The sequence below is a fragment of the Mytilus trossulus genome, chromosome 10, assembly GCF_036588685.1.
Source record: "Mytilus trossulus isolate FHL-02 chromosome 10, PNRI_Mtr1.1.1.hap1, whole genome shotgun sequence".
Classification (NCBI taxonomy): domain Eukaryota; kingdom Metazoa; phylum Mollusca; class Bivalvia; order Mytilida; family Mytilidae; genus Mytilus; species Mytilus trossulus.
This window is the reverse complement of record NC_086382.1, coordinates 13,493,572-13,514,545: the sequence shown is the minus strand read 5'-3', so window position 1 is coordinate 13,514,545 and position 20,974 is coordinate 13,493,572. Positions and strand designations below refer to the sequence as shown.

The following is a 20,974-nucleotide window of genomic DNA, read 5'->3' as shown; positions in this document are numbered from 1 at the left end:
CAGATTGCAGAAACAGTGCACATGATACGAGAGAAGAAAACACACATTTACCAGCTGAACGGTGATGTCTTTATAATGATCAACCGCTGTTCGTTAATCTAACTTGGTAACGTTGGCGATGATTCTTTATGATGTCAAGTCAATCACGGATGTTGACAGATAACGTCGACGAAAGACTAACTGTTTTCTTCTCTTCTTGGAAGAAGAAAACGTCTTTTGTTTTCCCTTTCTTTTATTAAAGCTAAAATCTTAATGTTAATATACACGGACTTTTTCACATAGAAATGAATGATAAATATTCTAAGAACAAACACGTGTTTGAAACTATACTGGTATCTATAACTATTTCTAAATTTATTCCTCAGCCATCCATACAATTTTCAACACCAGAAAATAATTTTCTTAATTTGCACATGCACATATGCACTTTCAGTTTCATGTAATTATATCATTGGTCTAACAGCTCAGTTGCTATAAATGCACCTCATTGCCGAACAATCCATGTCAGCCGGAATAGCTCAGTTGGGAGAGCGTTAGACTGAAGATCTAAAGGCCCCCGGTTCAATCCCGGGTTCCGGCACGGAACAATCCGGCGGCTGGCAGGATATTTTTTGCTACTCACCACTTTTGCAAGATAATCCAAAGAAACTTTTCTCCATAGAATGACTAGATGTAACTATACTAATGGCATGTCAGATTGCAGAAACAGTGCACATGATACGAGAGAAGAAAACACACATTTACCAGCTGAACGGTGATGTCTTTATAATGATCAACCGCTGTTCGTTAATCTAACTTGGTAACGTTGGCGATGATTCTTTATGATGTCAAGTCAATCACGGATGTTGACAGATAACGTCGACGAAAGACTAACTGTTTTCTTCTCTTCTTGGAAGAAGAAAACGTCTTTTGTTTTCCCTTTCTTTTATTAAAGCTAAAATCTTAATGTTAATATACACGGACTTTTTCACATAGAAATGAATGATAAATATTCTAAGAACAAACACGTGTTTGAAACTATACTGGTATCTATAACTATTTCTAAATTTATTCCTCAGCCATCCATACAATTTTCAACACCAGAAAATAATTTTCTTAATTTGCACATGCACATATGCACTTTCAGTTTCATGTAATTATATCATTGGTCTAACAGCTCAGTTGCTATAAATGCACCTAATTGCCGAACAATCCATGTCAGCCGGAATAGCTCAGTTGAAAAGCGTTAGACTGAAGATCTAAAGGCCCCCGGTTCAATCCCGGGTTCCGGCACGGAACAATCCGGCGGCTGGCAGGATATTTTTTGCTACTCACCACTTTTGCAAGATAATCCAAAGAAACTTTTCTCCATAGAATGACTAGGTGTAACTATACTAATGGCATGTCAGATTGCAGAAACAGTGCACATGATACGAGAGAAGAAAACACACATTTACCAGCTGAACGGTGATGTCTTTATAATGATCAACCGCTGTTCGTTAATCTAACTTGGTAACGTTGGCGATGATTCTTTATGATGTCAAGTCAATCACGGATGTTGACAGATAACGTCGACGAAAGACTAACTGTTTTCTTCTCTTCTTGGAAGAAGAAAACGTCTTTTGTTTTCCCTTTCTTTTATTAAAGCTAAAATCTTAATGTTAATATACACGGACTTTTTCACATAGAAATGAATGATAAATATTCTAAGAACAAACACGTGTTTGAAACTATACTGGTATCTATAACTATTTCTAAATTTATTCCTCAGCCATCCATACAATTTTCAACACCAGAAAATAATTTTCTTAATTTGCACATGCACATATGCACTTTCAGTTTCATGTAATTATATCATTGGTCTAACAGCTCAGTTGCTATAAATGCACCTAATTGCCGAACAATCCATGTCAGCCGGAATAGCTCAGTTGGGAGAGCGTTAGACTGAAGATCTAAAGGCCCCCGGTTCAATCCCGGGTTCCGGCACGGAACAATCCGGCGGCTGGCAGGATATTTTTTGCTACTCACCACTTTTGCAAGATAATCCAAAGAAACTTTTCTCCATAGAATGACTAGATGTAACTATACTAATGGCATGTCAGATTGCAGAAACAGTGCACATGATACGAGAGAAGAAAACACACATTTACCAGCTGAACGGTGATGTCTTTATAATGATCAACCGCTGTTCGTTAATCTAACTTGGTAACGTTGGCGATGATTCTTTATGATGTCAAGTCAATCACGGATGTTGACAGATAACGTCGACGAAAGACTAACTGTTTTCTTCTCTTCTTGGAAGAAGAAAACGTCTTTTGTTTTCCCTTTCTTTTATTAAAGCTAAAATCTTAATGTTAATATACACGGACTTTTTCACATAGAAATGAATGATAAATATTCTAAGAACAAACACGTGTTTGAAACTATACTGGTATCTATAACTATTTCTAAATTTATTCCTCAGCCATCCATACAATTTTCAACACCAGAAAATAATTTTCTTAATTTGCACATGCACATATGCACTTTCAGTTTCATGTAATTATATCATTGGTCTAACAGCTCAGTTGCTATAAATGCACCTCATTGCCGAACAATCCATGTCAGCCGGAATAGCTCAGTTGGGAGAGCGTTAGACTGAAGATCTAAAGGCCCCCGGTTCAATCCCGGGTTCCGGCACGGAACAATCCGGCGGCTGGCAGGATATTTTTTGCTACTCACCACTTTTGCAAGATAATCCAAAGAAACTTTTCTCCATAGAATGACTAGATGTAACTATACTAATGGCATGTCAGATTGCAGAAACAGTGCACATGATACGAGAGAAGAAAACACACATTTACCAGCTGAACGGTGATGTCTTTATAATGATCAACCGCTGTTCGTTAATCTAACTTGGTAACGTTGGCGATGATTCTTTATGATGTCAAGTCAATCACGGATGTTGACAGATAACGTCGACGAAAGACTAACTGTTTTCTTCTCTTCTTGGAAGAAGAAAACGTCTTTTGTTTTCCCTTTCTTTTATTAAAGCTAAAATCTTAATGTTAATATACACGGACTTTTTCACATAGAAATGAATGATAAATATTCTAAGAACAAACACGTGTTTGAAACTATACTGGTATCTATAACTATTTCTAAATTTATTCCTCAGCCATCCATACAATTTTCAACACCAGAAAATAATTTTCTTAATTTGCACATGCACATATGCACTTTCAGTTTCATGTAATTATATCATTGGTCTAACAGCTCAGTTGCTATAAATGCACCTCATTGCCGAACAATCCATGTCAGCCGGAATAGCTCAGTTGGGAGAGCGTTAGACTGAAGATCTAAAGGCCCCCGGTTCAATCCCGGGTTCCGGCACGGAACAATCCGGCGGCTGGCAGGATATTTTTTGCTACTCACCACTTTTGCAAGATAATCCAAAGAAACTTTTCTCCATAGAATGACTAGATGTAACTATACTAATGGCATGTCAGATTGCAGAAACAGTGCACATGATACGAGAGAAGAAAACACACATTTACCAGCTGAACGGTGATGTCTTTATAATGATCAACCGCTGTTCGTTAATCTAACTTGGTAACGTTGGCGATGATTCTTTATGATGTCAAGTCAATCACGGATGTTGACAGATAACGTCGACGAAAGACTAACTGTTTTCTTCTCTTCTTGGAAGAAGAAAACGTCTTTTGTTTTCCCTTTCTTTTATTAAAGCTAAAATCTTAATGTTAATATACACGGACTTTTTCACATAGAAATGAATGATAAATATTCTAAGAACAAACACGTGTTTGAAACTATACTGGTATCTATAACTATTTCTAAATTTATTCCTCAGCCATCCATACAATTTTCAACACCAGAAAATAATTTTCTTAATTTGCACATGCACATATGCACTTTCAGTTTCATGTAATTATATCATTGGTCTAACAGCTCAGTTGCTATAAATGCACCTAATTGCCGAACAATCCATGTCAGCCGGAATAGCTCAGTTGAAAAGCGTTAGACTGAAGATCTAAAGGCCCCCGGTTCAATCCCGGGTTCCGGCACGGAACAATCCGGCGGCTGGCAGGATATTTTTTGCTACTCACCACTTTTGCAAGATAATCCAAAGAAACTTTTCTCCATAGAATGACTAGGTGTAACTATACTAATGGCATGTCAGATTGCAGAAACAGTGCACATGATACGAGAGAAGAAAACACACATTTACCAGCTGAACGGTGATGTCTTTATAATGATCAACCGCTGTTCGTTAATCTAACTTGGTAACGTTGGCGATGATTCTTTATGATGTCAAGTCAATCACGGATGTTGACAGATAACGTCGACGAAAGACTAACTGTTTTCTTCTCTTCTTGGAAGAAGAAAACGTCTTTTGTTTTCCCTTTCTTTTATTAAAGCTAAAATCTTAATGTTAATATACACGGACTTTTTCACATAGAAATGAATGATAAATATTCTAAGAACAAACACGTGTTTGAAACTATACTGGTATCTATAACTATTTCTAAATTTATTCCTCAGCCATCCATACAATTTTCAACACCAGAAAATAATTTTCTTAATTTGCACATGCACATATGCACTTTCAGTTTCATGTAATTATATCATTGGTCTAACAGCTCAGTTGCTATAAATGCACCTAATTGCCGAACAATCCATGTCAGCCGGAATAGCTCAGTTGGGAGAGCGTTAGACTGAAGATCTAAAGGCCCCCGGTTCAATTCCGGGTTCCGGCACGGAACAATCCGGCGGCTGGCAGGATATTTTTTGCTACTCACCACTTTTGCAAGATAATCCAAAGAAACTTTTCTCCATAGAATGACTAGATGTAACTATACTAATGGCATGTCAGATTGCAGAAACAGTGCACATGATACGAGAGAAGAAAACACACATTTACCAGCTGAACGGTGATGTCTTTATAATGATCAACCGCTGTTCGTTAATCTAACTTGGTAACGTTGGCGATGATTCTTTATGATGTCAAGTCAATCACGGATGTTGACAGATAACGTCGACGAAAGACTAACTGTTTTCTTCTCTTCTTGGAAGAAGAAAACGTCTTTTGTTTTCCCTTTCTTTTATTAAAGCTAAAATCTTAATGTTAATATACACGGACTTTTTCACATAGAAATGAATGATAAATATTCTAAGAACAAACACGTGTTTGAAACTATACTGGTATCTATAACTATTTCTAAATTTATTCCTCAGCCATCCATACAATTTTCAACACCAGAAAATAATTTTCTTAATTTGCACATGCACATATGCACTTTCAGTTTCATGTAATTATATCATTGGTCTAACAGCTCAGTTGCTATAAATGCACCTCATTGCCGAACAATCCATGTCAGCCGGAATAGCTCAGTTGGGAGAGCGTTAGACTGAAGATCTAAAGGCCCCCGGTTCAATCCCGGGTTCCGGCACGGAACAATCCGGCGGCTGGCAGGATATTTTTTGCTACTCACCACTTTTGCAAGATAATCCAAAGAAACTTTTCTCCATATAATGACTAGATGTAACTATACTAATGGCATGTCAGATTGCAGAAACAGTGCACATGATACGAGAGAAGAAAACACACATTTACCAGCTGAACGGTGATGTCTTTATAATGATCAACCGCTGTTCGTTAATCTAACTTGGTAACGTTGGCGATGATTCTTTATGATGTCAAGTCAATCACGGATGTTGACAGATAACGTCGACGAAAGACTAACTGTTTTCTTCTCTTCTTGGAAGAAGAAAACGTCTTTTGTTTTCCCTTTCTTTTATTAAAGCTAAAATCTTAATGTTAATATACACGGACTTTTTCACATAGAAATGAATGATAAATATTCTAAGAACAAACACGTGTTTGAAACTATACTGGTATCTATAACTATTTCTAAATTTATTCCTCAGCCATCCATACAATTTTCAACACCAGAAAATAATTTTCTTAATTTGCACATGCACATATGCACTTTCAGTTTCATGTAATTATATCATTGGTCTAACAGCTCAGTTGCTATAAATGCACCTAATTGCCGAACAATCCATGTCAGCCGGAATAGCTCAGTTGAAAAGCGTTAGACTGAAGATCTAAAGGCCCCCGGTTCAATCCCGGGTTCCGGCACGGAACAATCCGGCGGCTGGCAGGATATTTTTTGCTACTCACCACTTTTGCAAGATAATCCAAAGAAACTTTTCTCCATAGAATGACTAGATGTAACTATACTAATGGCATGTCAGATTGCAGAAACAGTGCACATGATACGAGAGAAGAAAACACACATTTACCAGCTGAACGGTGATGTCTTTATAATGATCAACCGCTGTTCGTTAATCTAACTTGGTAACGTTGGCGATGATTCTTTATGATGTCAAGTCAATCACGGATGTTGACAGATAACGTCGACGAAAGACTAACTGTTTTCTTCTCTTCTTGGAAGAAGAAAACGTCTTTTGTTTTCCCTTTCTTTTATTAAAGCTAAAATCTTAATGTTAATATACACGGACTTTTTCACATAGAAATGAATGATAAATATTCTAAGAACAAACACGTGTTTGAAACTATACTGGTATCTATAACTATTTCTAAATTTATTCCTCAGCCATCCATACAATTTTCAACACCAGAAAATAATTTTCTTAATTTGCACATGCACGTTTCATGTAATTATATCATTGGTCTAACAGCTCAGTTGCTATAAATGCACCTAATTGCCGAACAATCCATGTCAGCCGGAATAGCTCAGTTGGGAGAGCGTTAGACTGAAGATCTAAAGGCACCCGGTTCAATCCCGGGTTCCGGCACGGAACAATCCGGCGGCTGGCAGGATATTTTTTGCTACTCACCACTTTTGCAAGATAATCCAAAGAAACTTTTCTCCATAGAATGACTAGGTGTAACTATACTAATGGCATGTCAGATTGCAGAAACAGTGCACATGATACGAGAGAAGAAAACACACATTTACCAGCTGAACGGTGATGTCTTTATAATGATCAACCGCTGTTCGTTAATCTAACTTGGTAACGTTGGCGATGATTCTTTATGATGTCAAGTCAATCACGGATGTTGACAGATAACGTCGACGAAAGACTAACTGTTTTCTTCTCTTCTTGGAAGAAGAAAACGTCTTTTGTTTTCCCTTTCTTTTATTAAAGCTAAAATCTTAATGTTAATATACACGGACTTTTTCACATAGAAATGAATGATAAATATTCTAAGAACAAACACGTGTTTGAAACTATACTGGTATCTATAACTATTTCTAAATTTATTCCTCAGCCATCCATACAATTTTCAACACCAGAAAATAATTTTCTTAATTTGCACATGCACATATGCACTTTCAGTTTCATGTAATTATATCATTGGTCTAACAGCTCAGTTGCTATAAATGCACCTAATTGCCGAACAATCCATGTCAGCCGGAATAGCTCAGTTGGGAGAGCGTTAGACTGAAGATCTAAAGGCCCCCGGTTCAATCCCGGGTTCCGGCACGGAACAATCCGGCGGCTGGCAGGATATTTTTTGCTACTCACCACTTTTGCAAGATAATCCAAAGAAACTTTTCTCCATAGAATGACTAGGTGTAACTATACTAATGGCATGTCAGATTGCAGAAACAGTGCACATGATACGAGAGAAGAAAACACACATTTACCAGCTGAACGGTGATGTCTTTATAATGATCAACCGCTGTTCGTTAATCTAACTTGGTAACGTTGGCGATGATTCTTTATGATGTCAAGTCAATCACGGATGTTGACAGATAACGTCGACGAAAGACTAACTGTTTTCTTCTCTTCTTGGAAGAAGAAAACGTCTTTTGTTTTCCCTTTCTTTTATTAAAGCTAAAATCTTAATGTTAATATACACGGACTTTTTCACATAGAAATGAATGATAAATATTCTAAGAACAAACACGTGTTTGAAACTATACTGGTATCTATAACTATTTCTAAATTTATTCCTCAGCCATCCATACAATTTTCAACACCAGAAAATAATTTTCTTAATTTGCACATGCACATATGCACTTTCAGTTTCATGTAATTATATCATTGGTCTAACAGCTCAGTTGCTATAAATGCACCTAATTGCCGAACAATCCATGTCAGCCGGAATAGCTCAGTTGGGAGAGCGTTAGACTGAAGATCTAAAGGCCCCCGGTTCAATCCCGGGTTAAAAAGTCGAGTGGACCTTTATATGACAGGACGTTGTTTTTGAGTACTGTGAAAATTATACTCTATTATAAGTTATTGCTCGGATTACCAAGCTAAAATATGGATTATTAACATTCTAACTTGTTTTAGAAGTAAGTTCTTTTCATTGATATTGAAAAACCCGTCTTTATTAACTGTTTGAAATGTTGTAAATATTGTTGGATTGAAAGAGGCTACCCGAGGGTGAATTGTATAACTGTTTTTAATTATAATTATAATGGAGAGACTTCCAGCTCTACTGATGAGTACTATAGAAAATGCATGCGAACAATTTCGTAATATCACATTTACTGTTCACGGTGAGAATGACAGAGCCCGTGTTTCTATAGTTTTCACAAATGAAGATAGTACTAAGAGTAAAAGAAAATCAAATTCTACCGTCAATCGTAATAAGAAACGAATGAAAGAATATAACAATGACAATGTAAATATTGAGAATAATACAAATGTGATTTGTTCAGATCTTCCATCTGAAATAATTCAAATAACGAGTGAAAAGGTATCGACAAATACCTTAGATATAATGGATTTTGAAGATGACCCGTCTTTGGCCTCCGCTACTACAGGTAACATTGATATTATAGAGAATCCAAATATAGAACTGTCTATCGATACAGGTAATGAATTGTCTATGTCACCAACCTGTTTAACAAGTGAAAGTGTAAACAATGTAAATAAAAATAAACATAGTGTATCTGTTGGGAGAATTGAAAAGAATAAATGCACCGTAGATGAATCAATGTGTACAATTAGTCAAACGATTAATAGTGATAGTGTATCTACTCCGTCAACATGTGATAAATTGAAAGAACGTAATAAAACTGTACAAGCTAGTAGATTTATATATAAAATTGTTTTAAAACAAAACCGAAGTGGTATGGACATATTGATTGGAAAAACGCATAGAGGACTTCTGATATTATATCATATAGGCCATAAAAGTGTTGAAACTGTCAATCGCGGGGAACGAGAATACCGGTTATTGAACAAAGTTGTAACCGAGGATTTTAAAGATGTTAGACAAACACAACTGATGACTGATGCAGTCCGTCAAGGAATACTGGAGATTGAAAACGTGGCTTGTGGAAATAAAAAACTGTAAAATTTGTTTAAGTATTTTATAATTTGTTTTTGTATTGAGAGTGTGTATGTTTCTGTGAGAAAATGGGAAAAAATGTTTTTGCTGAATTATGATAATTGGATTGTGATTTTGTTTGCTTGTCTTATTATTGCTGATAATTGACTTAATATTTAATACTTTTGAATTAATTTGCATGGTGGAATGGAGACCAGCCCTTTGCGATCTTTTATTTCGATTGTATCAATTTTCGTCAAATGTAGGACAATGATACAGTACTGTACAAACACTAAAACTCTTTAATTTTTCATTGTATTCGGTGTAGGCTTTTATAATTTGAATGTATGAGCTGAATGATAGATTAGAATGAGATTGAATATAAATATAGGGATATGATGTTCTTCCATAGAAAATGATAGATGAGTATACGAAAGTTGATATTAATCAGATAATTATGTTCGTGAAAAATATTTCACGCAATATAGATAATTTTGCAAATATGATTCATTTTCAGAGAAAGGACAATAAATAATGAAAATGTTTTTATATTTGTGTAATTGAAACTGTGATATGTTGTATATATGAATTGTGAATATAATAAAGATAAAAAAAAAAGAGCGTTAGACTGAAGATCTAAAGGCCCCCGGTTCAATCCCGGGTTCCGGCACGGAACAATCCGGCGGCTGGCAGGATATTTTTTGCTACTCACCACTTTTGCAAGATAATCCAAAGAAACTTTTCTCCATAGAATGACTAGATGTAACTATACTAATGGCATGTCAGATTGCAGAAACAGTGCACATGATACGAGAGAAGAAAACACACATTTACCAGCTGAACGGTGATGTCTTTATAATGATCAACCGCTGTTCGTTAATCTAACTTGGTAACGTTGGCGATGATTCTTTATGATGTCAAGTCAATCACGGATGTTGACAGATAACGTCGACGAAAGACTAACTGTTTTCTTCTCTTCTTGGAAGAAGAAAACGTCTTTTGTTTTCCCTTTCTTTTATTAAAGCTAAAATCTTAATGTTAATATACACGGACTTTTTCACATAGAAATGAATGATAAATATTCTAAGAACAAACACGTGTTTGAAACTATACTGGTATCTATAACTATTTCTAAATTTATTCCTCAGCCATCCATACAATTTTCAACACCAGAAAATAATTTTCTTAATTTGCACATGCACATATGCACTTTCAGTTTCATGTAATTATATCATTGGTCTAACAGCTCAGTTGCTATAAATGCACCTAATTGCCGAACAATCCATGTCAGCCGGAATAGCTCAGTTGGGAGAGCGTTAGACTGAAGATCTAAAGGCCCCCGGTTCAATCCCGGGTTCCGGCACGGAACAATCCGGCGGCTGGCAGGATATTTTTTGCTACTCACCACTTTTGCAAGATAATCCAAAGAAACTTTTCTCCATAGAATGACTAGGTGTAACTATACTAATGGCATGTCAGATTGCAGAAACAGTGCACATGATACGAGAGAAGAAAACACACATTTACCAGCTGAACGGTGATGTCTTTATAATGATCAACCGCTGTTCGTTAATCTAACTTGGTAACGTTGGCGATGATTCTTTATGATGTCAAGTCAATCACGGATGTTGACAGATAACGTCGACGAAAGACTAACTGTTTTCTTCTCTTCTTGGAAGAAGAAAACGTCTTTTGTTTTCCCTTTCTTTTATTAAAGCTAAAATCTTAATGTTAATATACACGGACTTTTTCACATAGAAATGAATGATAAATATTCTAAGAACAAACACGTGTTTGAAACTATACTGGTATCTATAACTATTTCTAAATTTATTCCTCAGCCATCCATACAATTTTCAACACCAGAAAATAATTTTCTTAATTTGCACATGCACATATGCACTTTCAGTTTCATGTAATTATATCATTGGTCTAACAGCTCAGTTGCTATAAATGCACCTAATTGCCGAACAATCCATGTCAGCCGGAATAGCTCAGTTGGGAGAGCGTTAGACTGAAGATCTAAAGGCCCCCGGTTCAATCCCGGGTTAAAAAGTCGAGTGGACCTTTATATGACAGGACGTTGTTTTTGAGTACTGTGAAAATTATACTCTATTATAAGTTATTGCTCGGATTACCAAGCTAAAATATGGATTATTAACATTCTAACTTGTTTTAGAAGTAAGTTCTTTTCATTGATATTGAAAAACCCGTCTTTATTAACTGTTTGAAATGTTGTAAATATTGTTGGATTGAAAGAGGCTACCCGAGGGTGAATTGTATAACTGTTTTTAATTATAATTATAATGGAGAGACTTCCAGCTCTACTGATGAGTACTATAGAAAATGCATGCGAACAATTTCGTAATATCACATTTACTGTTCACGGTGAGAATGACAGAGCCCGTGTTTCTATAGTTTTCACAAATGAAGATAGTACTAAGAGTAAAAGAAAATCAAATTCTACCGTCAATCGTAATAAGAAACGAATGAAAGAATATAACAATGACAATGTAAATATTGAGAATAATACAAATGTGATTTGTTCAGATCTTCCATCTGAAATAATTCAAATAACGAGTGAAAAGGTATCGACAAATACCTTAGATATAATGGATTTTGAAGATGACCCGTCTTTGGCCTCCGCTACTACAGGTAACATTGATATTATAGAGAATCCAAATATAGAACTGTCTATCGATACAGGTAATGAATTGTCTATGTCACCAACCTGTTTAACAAGTGAAAGTGTAAACAATGTAAATAAAAATAAACATAGTGTATCTGTTGGGAGAATTGAAAAGAATAAATGCACCGTAGATGAATCAATGTGTACAATTAGTCAAACGATTAATAGTGATAGTGTATCTACTCCGTCAACATGTGATAAATTGAAAGAACGTAATAAAACTGTACAAGCTAGTAGATTTATATATAAAATTGTTTTAAAACAAAACCGAAGTGGTATGGACATATTGATTGGAAAAACGCATAGAGGACTTCTGATATTATATCATATAGGCCATAAAAGTGTTGAAACTGTCAATCGCGGGGAACGAGAATACCGGTTATTGAACAAAGTTGTAACCGAGGATTTTAAAGATGTTAGACAAACACAACTGATGACTGATGCAGTCCGTCAAGGAATACTGGAGATTGAAAACGTGGCTTGTGGAAATAAAAAACTGTAAAATTTGTTTAAGTATTTTATAATTTGTTTTTGTATTGAGAGTGTGTATGTTTCTGTGAGAAAATGGGAAAAAATGTTTTTGCTGAATTATGATAATTGGATTGTGATTTTGTTTGCTTGTCTTATTATTGCTGATAATTGACTTAATATTTAATACTTTTGAATTAATTTGCATGGTGGAATGGAGACCAGCCCTTTGCGATCTTTTATTTCGATTGTATCAATTTTCGTCAAATGTAGGACAATGATACAGTACTGTACAAACACTAAAACTCTTTAATTTTTCATTGTATTCGGTGTAGGCTTTTATAATTTGAATGTATGAGCTGAATGATAGATTAGAATGAGATTGAATATAAATATAGGGATATGATGTTCTTCCATAGAAAATGATAGATGAGTATACGAAAGTTGATATTAATCAGATAATTATGTTCGTGAAAAATATTTCACGCAATATAGATAATTTTGCAAATATGATTCATTTTCAGAGAAAGGACAATAAATAATGAAAATGTTTTTATATTTGTGTAATTGAAACTGTGATATGTTGTATATATGAATTGTGAATATAATAAAGATAAAAAAAAAAAAGAGCGTTAGACTGAAGATCTAAAGGCCCCCGGTTCAATCCCGGGTTCCGGCACGGAACAATCCGGCGGCTGGCAGGATATTTTTTGCTACTCACCACTTTTGCAAGATAATCCAAAGAAACTTTTCTCCATAGAATGACTAGATGTAACTATACTAATGGCATGTCAGATTGCAGAAACAGTGCACATGATACGAGAGAAGAAAACACACATTTACCAGCTGAACGGTGATGTCTTTATAATGATCAACCGCTGTTCGTTAATCTAACTTGGTAACGTTGGCGATGATTCTTTATGATGTCAAGTCAATCACGGATGTTGACAGATAACGTCGACGAAAGACTAACTGTTTTCTTCTCTTCTTGGAAGAAGAAAACGTCTTTTGTTTTCCCTTTCTTTTATTAAAGCTAAAATCTTAATGTTAATATACACGGACTTTTTCACATAGAAATGAATGATAAATATTCTAAGAACAAACACGTGTTTGAAACTATACTGGTATCTATAACTATTTCTAAATTTATTCCTCAGCAATCCATACAATTTTCAACACCAGAAAATAATTTTCTTAATTTGCACATGCACATATGCACTTTCAGTTTCATGTAATTATATCATTGGTCTAACAGCTCAGTTGCTATAAATGCACCTAATTGCCGAACAATCCATGTCAGCCGGAATAGCTCAGTTGGGAGAGCGTTAGACTGAAGATCTAAAGGCCCCCGGTTCAATCCCGGGTTCCGGCACGGAACAATCCGGCGGCTGGCAGGATATTTTTTGCTACTCACCACTTTTGCAAGATAATCCAAAGAAACTTTTCTCCATAGAATGACTAGGTGTAACTATACTAATGGCATGTCAGATTGCAGAAACAGTGCACATGATACGAGAGAAGAAAACACACATTTACCAGCTGAACGGTGATGTCTTTATAATGATCAACCGCTGTTCGTTAATCTAACTTGGTAACGTTGGCGATGATTCTTTATGATGTCAAGTCAATCACGGATGTTGACAGATAACGTCGACGAAAGACTAACTGTTTTCTTCTCTTCTTGGAAGAAGAAAACGTCTTTTGTTTTCCCTTTCTTTTATTAAAGCTAAAATCTTAATGTTAATATACACGGACTTTTTCACATAGAAATGAATGATAAATATTCTAAGAACAAACACGTGTTTGAAACTATACTGGTATCTATAACTATTTCTAAATTTATTCCTCAGCCATCCATACAATTTTCAACACCAGAAAATAATTTTCTTAATTTGCACATGCACATATGCACTTTCAGTTTCATGTAATTATATCATTGGTCTAACAGCTCAGTTGCTATAAATGCACCTAATTGCCGAACAATCCATGTCAGCCGGAATAGCTCAGTTGGGAGAGCGTTAGACTGAAGATCTAAAGGCCCCCGGTTCAATCCCGGGTTAAAAAGTCGAGTGGACCTTTATATGACAGGACGTTGTTTTTGAGTACTGTGAAAATTATACTCTATTATAAGTTATTGCTCGGATTACCAAGCTAAAATATGGATTATTAACATTCTAACTTGTTTTAGAAGTAAGTTCTTTTCATTGATATTGAAAAACCCGTCTTTATTAACTGTTTGAAATGTTGTAAATATTGTTGGATTGAAAGAGGCTACCCGAGGGTGAATTGTATAACTGTTTTTAATTATAATTATAATGGAGAGACTTCCAGCTCTACTGATGAGTACTATAGAAAATGCATGCGAACAATTTCGTAATATCACATTTACTGTTCACGGTGAGAATGACAGAGCCCGTGTTTCTATAGTTTTCACAAATGAAGATAGTACTAAGAGTAAAAGAAAATCAAATTCTACCGTCAATCGTAATAAGAAACGAATGAAAGAATATAACAATGACAATGTAAATATTGAGAATAATACAAATGTGATTTGTTCAGATCTTCCATCTGAAATAATTCAAATAACGAGTGAAAAGGTATCGACAAATACCTTAGATATAATGGATTTTGAAGATGACCCGTCTTTGGCCTCCGCTACTACAGGTAACATTGATATTATAGAGAATCCAAATATAGAACTGTCTATCGATACAGGTAATGAATTGTCTATGTCACCAACCTGTTTAACAAGTGAAAGTGTAAACAATGTAAATAAAAATAAACATAGTGTATCTGTTGGGAGAATTGAAAAGAATAAATGCACCGTAGATGAATCAATGTGTACAATTAGTCAAACGATTAATAGTGATAGTGTATCTACTCCGTCAACATGTGATAAATTGAAAGAACGTAATAAAACTGTACAAGCTAGTAGATTTATATATAAAATTGTTTTAAAACAAAACCGAAGTGGTATGGACATATTGATTGGAAAAACGCATAGAGGACTTCTGATATTATATCATATAGGCCATAAAAGTGTTGAAACTGTCAATCGCGGGGAACGAGAATACCGGTTATTGAACAAAGTTGTAACCGAGGATTTTAAAGATGTTAGACAAACACAACTGATGACTGATGCAGTCCGTCAAGGAATACTGGAGATTGAAAACGTGGCTTGTGGAAATAAAAAACTGTAAAATTTGTTTAAGTATTTTATAATTTGTTTTTGTATTGAGAGTGTGTATGTTTCTGTGAGAAAATGGGAAAAAATGTTTTTGCTGAATTATGATAATTGGATTGTGATTTTGTTTGCTTGTCTTATTATTGCTGATAATTGACTTAATATTTAATACTTTTGAATTAATTTGCATGGTGGAATGGAGACCAGCCCTTTGCGATCTTTTATTTCGATTGTATCAATTTTCGTCAAATGTAGGACAATGATACAGTACTGTACAAACACTAAAACTCTTTAATTTTTCATTGTATTCGGTGTAGGCTTTTATAATTTGAATGTATGAGCTGAATGATAGATTAGAATGAGATTGAATATAAATATAGGGATATGATGTTCTTCCATAGAAAATGATAGATGAGTATACGAAAGTTGATATTAATCAGATAATTATGTTCGTGAAAAATATTTCACGCAATATAGATAATTTTGCAAATATGATTCATTTTCAGAGAAAGGACAATAAATAATGAAAATGTTTTTATATTTGTGTAATTGAAACTGTGATATGTTGTATATATGAATTGTGAATATAATAAAGATAAAAAAAAAAGAGCGTTAGACTGAAGATCTAAAGGCCCCCGGTTCAATCCCGGGTTCCGGCACGGAACAATCCGGCGGCTGGCAGGATATTTTTTGCTACTCACCACTTTTGCAAGATAATCCAAAGAAACTTTTCTCCATAGAATGACTAGATGTAACTATACTAATGGCATGTCAGATTGCAGAAACAGTGCACATGATACGAGAGAAGAAAACACACATTTACCAGCTGAACGGTGATGTCTTTATAATGATCAACCGCTGTTCGTTAATCTAACTTGGTAACGTTGGCGATGATTCTTTATGATGTCAAGTCAATCACGGATGTTGACAGATAACGTCGACGAAAGACTAACTGTTTTCTTCTCTTCTTGGAAGAAGAAAACGTCTTTTGTTTTCCCTTTCTTTTATTAAAGCTAAAATCTTAATGTTAATATACACGGACTTTTTCACATAGAAATGAATGATAAATATTCTAAGAACAAACACGTGTTTGAAACTATACTGGTATCTATAACTATTTCTAAATTTATTCCTCAGCCATCCATACAATTTTCAACACCAGAAAATAATTTTCTTAATTTGCACATGCACATATGCACTTTCAGTTTCAAGTAATTATATCATTGGTCTAACAGCTCAGTTGCTATAAATGCACCTAATTGCCGAACAATCCATGTCAGCCGGAATAGCTCAGTTGGGAGAGCGTTAGACTGAAGATCTAAAGGCCCCCGGTTCAATCCCGGGTTCCGGCACGGAACAATCCGGCGGCTGGCAGGATATTTTTTGCTACTCACCACTTTTGCAAGATAATCCAAAGAAACTTTTCTCCATAGAATGACTAGGTGTAACTATACTAATGGCATGTCAGATTGCAGAAACAGTGCACATGATACGAGAGAAGAAAACACACATTTACCAGCTGAACGGTGATGTCTTTATAATGATCAACCGCTGTTCGTTAATCTAACTTGGTAACGTTGGCGATGATTCTTTATGATGTCAAGTCAATCACGGATGTTGACAGATAACGTCGACGAAAGACTAACTGTTTTCTTCTCTTCTTGGAAGAAGAAAACGTCTTTTGTTTTCCCTTTCTTTTATTAAAGCTAAAATCTTAATGTTAATATACACGGACTTTTTCACATAGAAATGAATGATAAATATTCTAAGAACAAACACGTGTTTGAAACTATACTGGTATCTATAACTATTTCTAAATTTATTCCTCAGCCATCCATACAATTTTCAACACCAGAAAATAATTTTCTTAATTTGCACATGCACATATGCACTTTCAGTTTCATGTAATTATATCATTGGTCTAACAGCTCAGTTGCTATAAATGCACCTAATTGCCGAACAATCCATGTCAGCCGGAATAGCTCAGTTGGGAGAGCGTTAGACTGAAGATCTAAAGGCCCCCGGTTCAATCCCGGGTTAAAAAGTCGAGTGGACCTTTATATGACAGGACGTTGTTTTTGAGTACTGTGAAAATTATACTCTATTATAAGTTATTGCTCGGATTACCAAGCTAAAATATGGATTATTAACATTCTAACTTGTTTTAGAAGTAAGTTCTTTTCATTGATATTGAAAAACCCGTCTTTATTAACTGTTTGAAATGTTGTAAATATTGTTGGATTGAAAGAGGCTACCCGAGGGTGAATTGTATAACTGTTTTTAATTATAATTATAATGGAGAGACTTCCAGCTCTACTGATGAGTACTATAGAAAATGCATGCGAACAATTTCGTAATATCACATTTACTGTTCACGGTGAGAATGACAGAGCCCGTGTTTCTATAGTTTTCACAAATGAAGATAGTACTAAGAGTAAAAGAAAATCAAATTCTACCGTCAATCGTAATAAGAAACGAATGAAAGAATATAACAATGACAATGTAAATATTGAGAATAATACAAATGTGATTTGTTCAGATCTTCCATCTGAAATAATTCAAATAACGAGTGAAAAGGTATCGACAAATACCTTAGATATAATGGATTTTGAAGATGACCCGTCTTTGGCCTCCGCTACTACAGGTAACATTGATATTATAGAGAATCCAAATATAGAACTGTCTATCGATACAGGTAATGAATTGTCTATGTCACCAACCTGTTTAACAAGTGAAAGTGTAAACAATGTAAATAAAAATAAACATAGTGTATCTGTTGGGAGAATTGAAAAGAATAAATGCACCGTAGATGAATCAATGTGTACAATTAGTCAAACGATTAATAGTGATAGTGTATCTACTCCGTCAACATGTGATAAATTGAAAGAACGTAATAAAACTGTACAAGCTAGTAGATTTATATATAAAATTGTTTTAAAACAAAACCGAAGTGGTATGGACATATTGATTGGAAAAACGCATAGAGGACTTCTGATATTATATCATATAGGCCATAAAAGTGTTGAAACTGTCAATCGCGGGGAACGAGAATACCGGTTATTGAACAAAGTTGTAACCGAGGATTTTAAAGATGTTAGACAAACACAACTGATGACTGATGCAGTCCGTCAAGGAATACTGGAGATTGAAAACGTGGCTTGTGGAAATAAAAAACTGTAAAATTTGTTTAAGTATTTTATAATTTGTTTTTGTATTGAGAGTGTGTATGTTTCTGTGAGAAAATGGGAAAAAATGTTTTTGCTGAATTATGATAATTGGATTGTGATTTTGTTTGCTTGTCTTATTATTGCTGATAATTGACTTAATATTTAATACTTTTGAATTAATTTGCATGGTGGAATGGAGACCAGCCCTTTGCGATCTTTTATTTCGATTGTATCAATTTTCGTCAAATGTAGGACAATGATACAGTACTGTACAAACACTAAAACTCTTTAATTTTTCATTGTATTCGGTGTAGGCTTTTATAATTTGAATGTATGAGCTGAATGATAGATTAGAATGAGATTGAATATAAATATAGGGATATGATGTTCTTCCATAGAAAATGATAGATGAGTATACGAAAGTTGATATTAATCAGATAATTATGTTCGTGAAAAATATTTCACGCAATATAGATAATTTTGCAAATATGATTCATTTTCAGAGAAAGTACAATAAATAATGAAAATGTTTTTATATTTGTGTAATTGAAACTGTGATATGTTGTATATATGAATTGTGAATATAATAAAGATAAAAAAAAAAAAGAGCGTTAGACTGAAGATCTAAAGGCCCCCGGTTCAATCCCGGGTTCCGGCACGGAACAATCCGGCGGCTGGCAGGATATTTTTTGCTACTCACCACTTTTGCAAGATAATCCAAAGAAACTTTTCTCCATAGAATGACTAGATGTAACTATACTAATGGCATGTCAGATTGCAGAAACAGTGCACATGATACGAGAGAAGAAAACACACATTTACCAGCTGAACGGTGATGTCTTTATAATGATCAACCGCTGTTCGTTAATCTTACTTGGTAACGTTGGCGATGATTCTTTATGATGTCAAGTCAATCACGGATGTTGACAGATAACGTCGACGAAAGACTAACTGTTTTCTTCTCTTCTTGGAAGAAGAAAACGTCTTTTGTTTTCCCTTTCTTTTATTAAAGCTAAAATCTTAATGTTAATATACACGGACTTTTTCACATAGAAATGAATGATAAATATTCTAAGAACAAACACGTGTTTGAAACTATACTGGTATCTATAACTATTTCTAAATTTATTCCTCAGCCATCCATACAATTTTCAACACCAGAAAATAATTTTCTTAATTTGCACATGCACATATGCACTTTCAGTTTCATGTAATTATATCATTGGTCTAACAGCTCAGTTGCTATAAATGCACCTAATTGCCGAACAATCCATGTCAGCCGGAATAGCTCAGTTGGGAGAGCGTTAGACTGAAGATCTAAAGGCCCCCGGTTCAATCCCGGGTTCCGGCACGGAACAATCCGGCGGCTGGCAGGATATTTTTTGCTACTCACCACTTTTGCAAGATAATCCAAAGAAACTTTTCTCCATAGAATGACTAGGTGTAACTATACTAATGGCATGTCAGATTGCAGAAACAGTGCACATGATACGAGAGAAGAAAACACACATTTACCAGCTGAACGGTGATGTCTTTATAATGATCAACCGCTGTTCGTTAATCTAACTTGGTAACGTTGGCGATGATTCTTTATGATGTCAAGTCAATCACGGATGTTGACAGATAACGTCGACGAAAGACTAACTGTTTTCTTCTCTTCTTGGAAGAAGAAAACGTCTTTTGTTTTCCCTTTCTTTTATTAAAGCTAAAATCTTAATGTTAATATACACGGACTTTTTCACATAGAAATGAATGATAAATATTCTAAGAACAAACACGTGTTTGAAACTATACTGGTATCTATAACTATTTCTAAATTTATTCCTCAGCCATCCATACAATTTTCAACACCAGAAAATAATTTTCTTAATTTGCACATGCACATATGCACTTTCAGTTTCATGTAATTATATCATTGGTCTAACAGCTCAGTTGCTATAAATGCACCTAATTGCCGAACAATCCATGTCAGCCGGAATAGCTCAGTTGGGGAGCGTTAGACTGAAGATCTAAAGGCCCCCGGTTCAATCCCGGGTTAAAAAGTCGAGTGGACCTTTATATGACAGGACGTTGTTTTTGAGTACTGTGAAAATTATACTCTATTATAAGTTATTGCTCGGATTACCAAGCTAAAATATGGATTATTAACATTCTAACTTGTTTTAGAAGTA

At 34.9% G+C, this 20,974-nt stretch overlaps 11 non-coding genes across 11 annotated transcripts; all 11 read left to right on the top strand.

The window, feature by feature from the left end:
- Positions 1–507: 507 nt before the first annotated feature.
- On the top strand, positions 508–580 carry Trnaf-gaa (transfer RNA phenylalanine (anticodon GAA)). Its single transcript has one exon. It is a non-coding gene; the product is annotated as a tRNA-Phe (tRNA).
- A 1,312-nt stretch (positions 581–1,892) lies between these two features.
- Positions 1,893–1,965, top strand: Trnaf-gaa (transfer RNA phenylalanine (anticodon GAA)). The gene has a single exon. It is a non-coding gene; the product is annotated as a tRNA-Phe (tRNA).
- A 620-nt stretch (positions 1,966–2,585) lies between these two features.
- Positions 2,586–2,658, top strand: Trnaf-gaa (transfer RNA phenylalanine (anticodon GAA)). Its single transcript has one exon. It is a non-coding gene; the product is annotated as a tRNA-Phe (tRNA).
- Positions 2,659–3,278: 620 nt separating this feature from the next.
- On the top strand, positions 3,279–3,351 carry Trnaf-gaa (transfer RNA phenylalanine (anticodon GAA)). The gene has a single exon. It is a non-coding gene; the product is annotated as a tRNA-Phe (tRNA).
- A 1,312-nt stretch (positions 3,352–4,663) lies between these two features.
- On the top strand, positions 4,664–4,736 carry Trnaf-gaa (transfer RNA phenylalanine (anticodon GAA)). The gene has a single exon. It is a non-coding gene; the product is annotated as a tRNA-Phe (tRNA).
- A 620-nt stretch (positions 4,737–5,356) lies between these two features.
- Positions 5,357–5,429, top strand: Trnaf-gaa (transfer RNA phenylalanine (anticodon GAA)). The gene has a single exon. It is a non-coding gene; the product is annotated as a tRNA-Phe (tRNA).
- A 1,992-nt stretch (positions 5,430–7,421) lies between these two features.
- Trnaf-gaa (transfer RNA phenylalanine (anticodon GAA)) lies at positions 7,422–7,494 on the top strand. Its single transcript has one exon. It is a non-coding gene; the product is annotated as a tRNA-Phe (tRNA).
- Positions 7,495–10,585: 3,091 nt separating this feature from the next.
- Trnaf-gaa (transfer RNA phenylalanine (anticodon GAA)) lies at positions 10,586–10,658 on the top strand. The gene has a single exon. It is a non-coding gene; the product is annotated as a tRNA-Phe (tRNA).
- Positions 10,659–13,751: 3,093 nt separating this feature from the next.
- Trnaf-gaa (transfer RNA phenylalanine (anticodon GAA)) lies at positions 13,752–13,824 on the top strand. The gene has a single exon. It is a non-coding gene; the product is annotated as a tRNA-Phe (tRNA).
- A 3,091-nt stretch (positions 13,825–16,915) lies between these two features.
- Positions 16,916–16,988, top strand: Trnaf-gaa (transfer RNA phenylalanine (anticodon GAA)). The gene has a single exon. It is a non-coding gene; the product is annotated as a tRNA-Phe (tRNA).
- Positions 16,989–20,081: 3,093 nt separating this feature from the next.
- Trnaf-gaa (transfer RNA phenylalanine (anticodon GAA)) lies at positions 20,082–20,154 on the top strand. The gene has a single exon. It is a non-coding gene; the product is annotated as a tRNA-Phe (tRNA).
- The last annotated feature ends 820 nt before the right edge of the window (positions 20,155–20,974 follow it).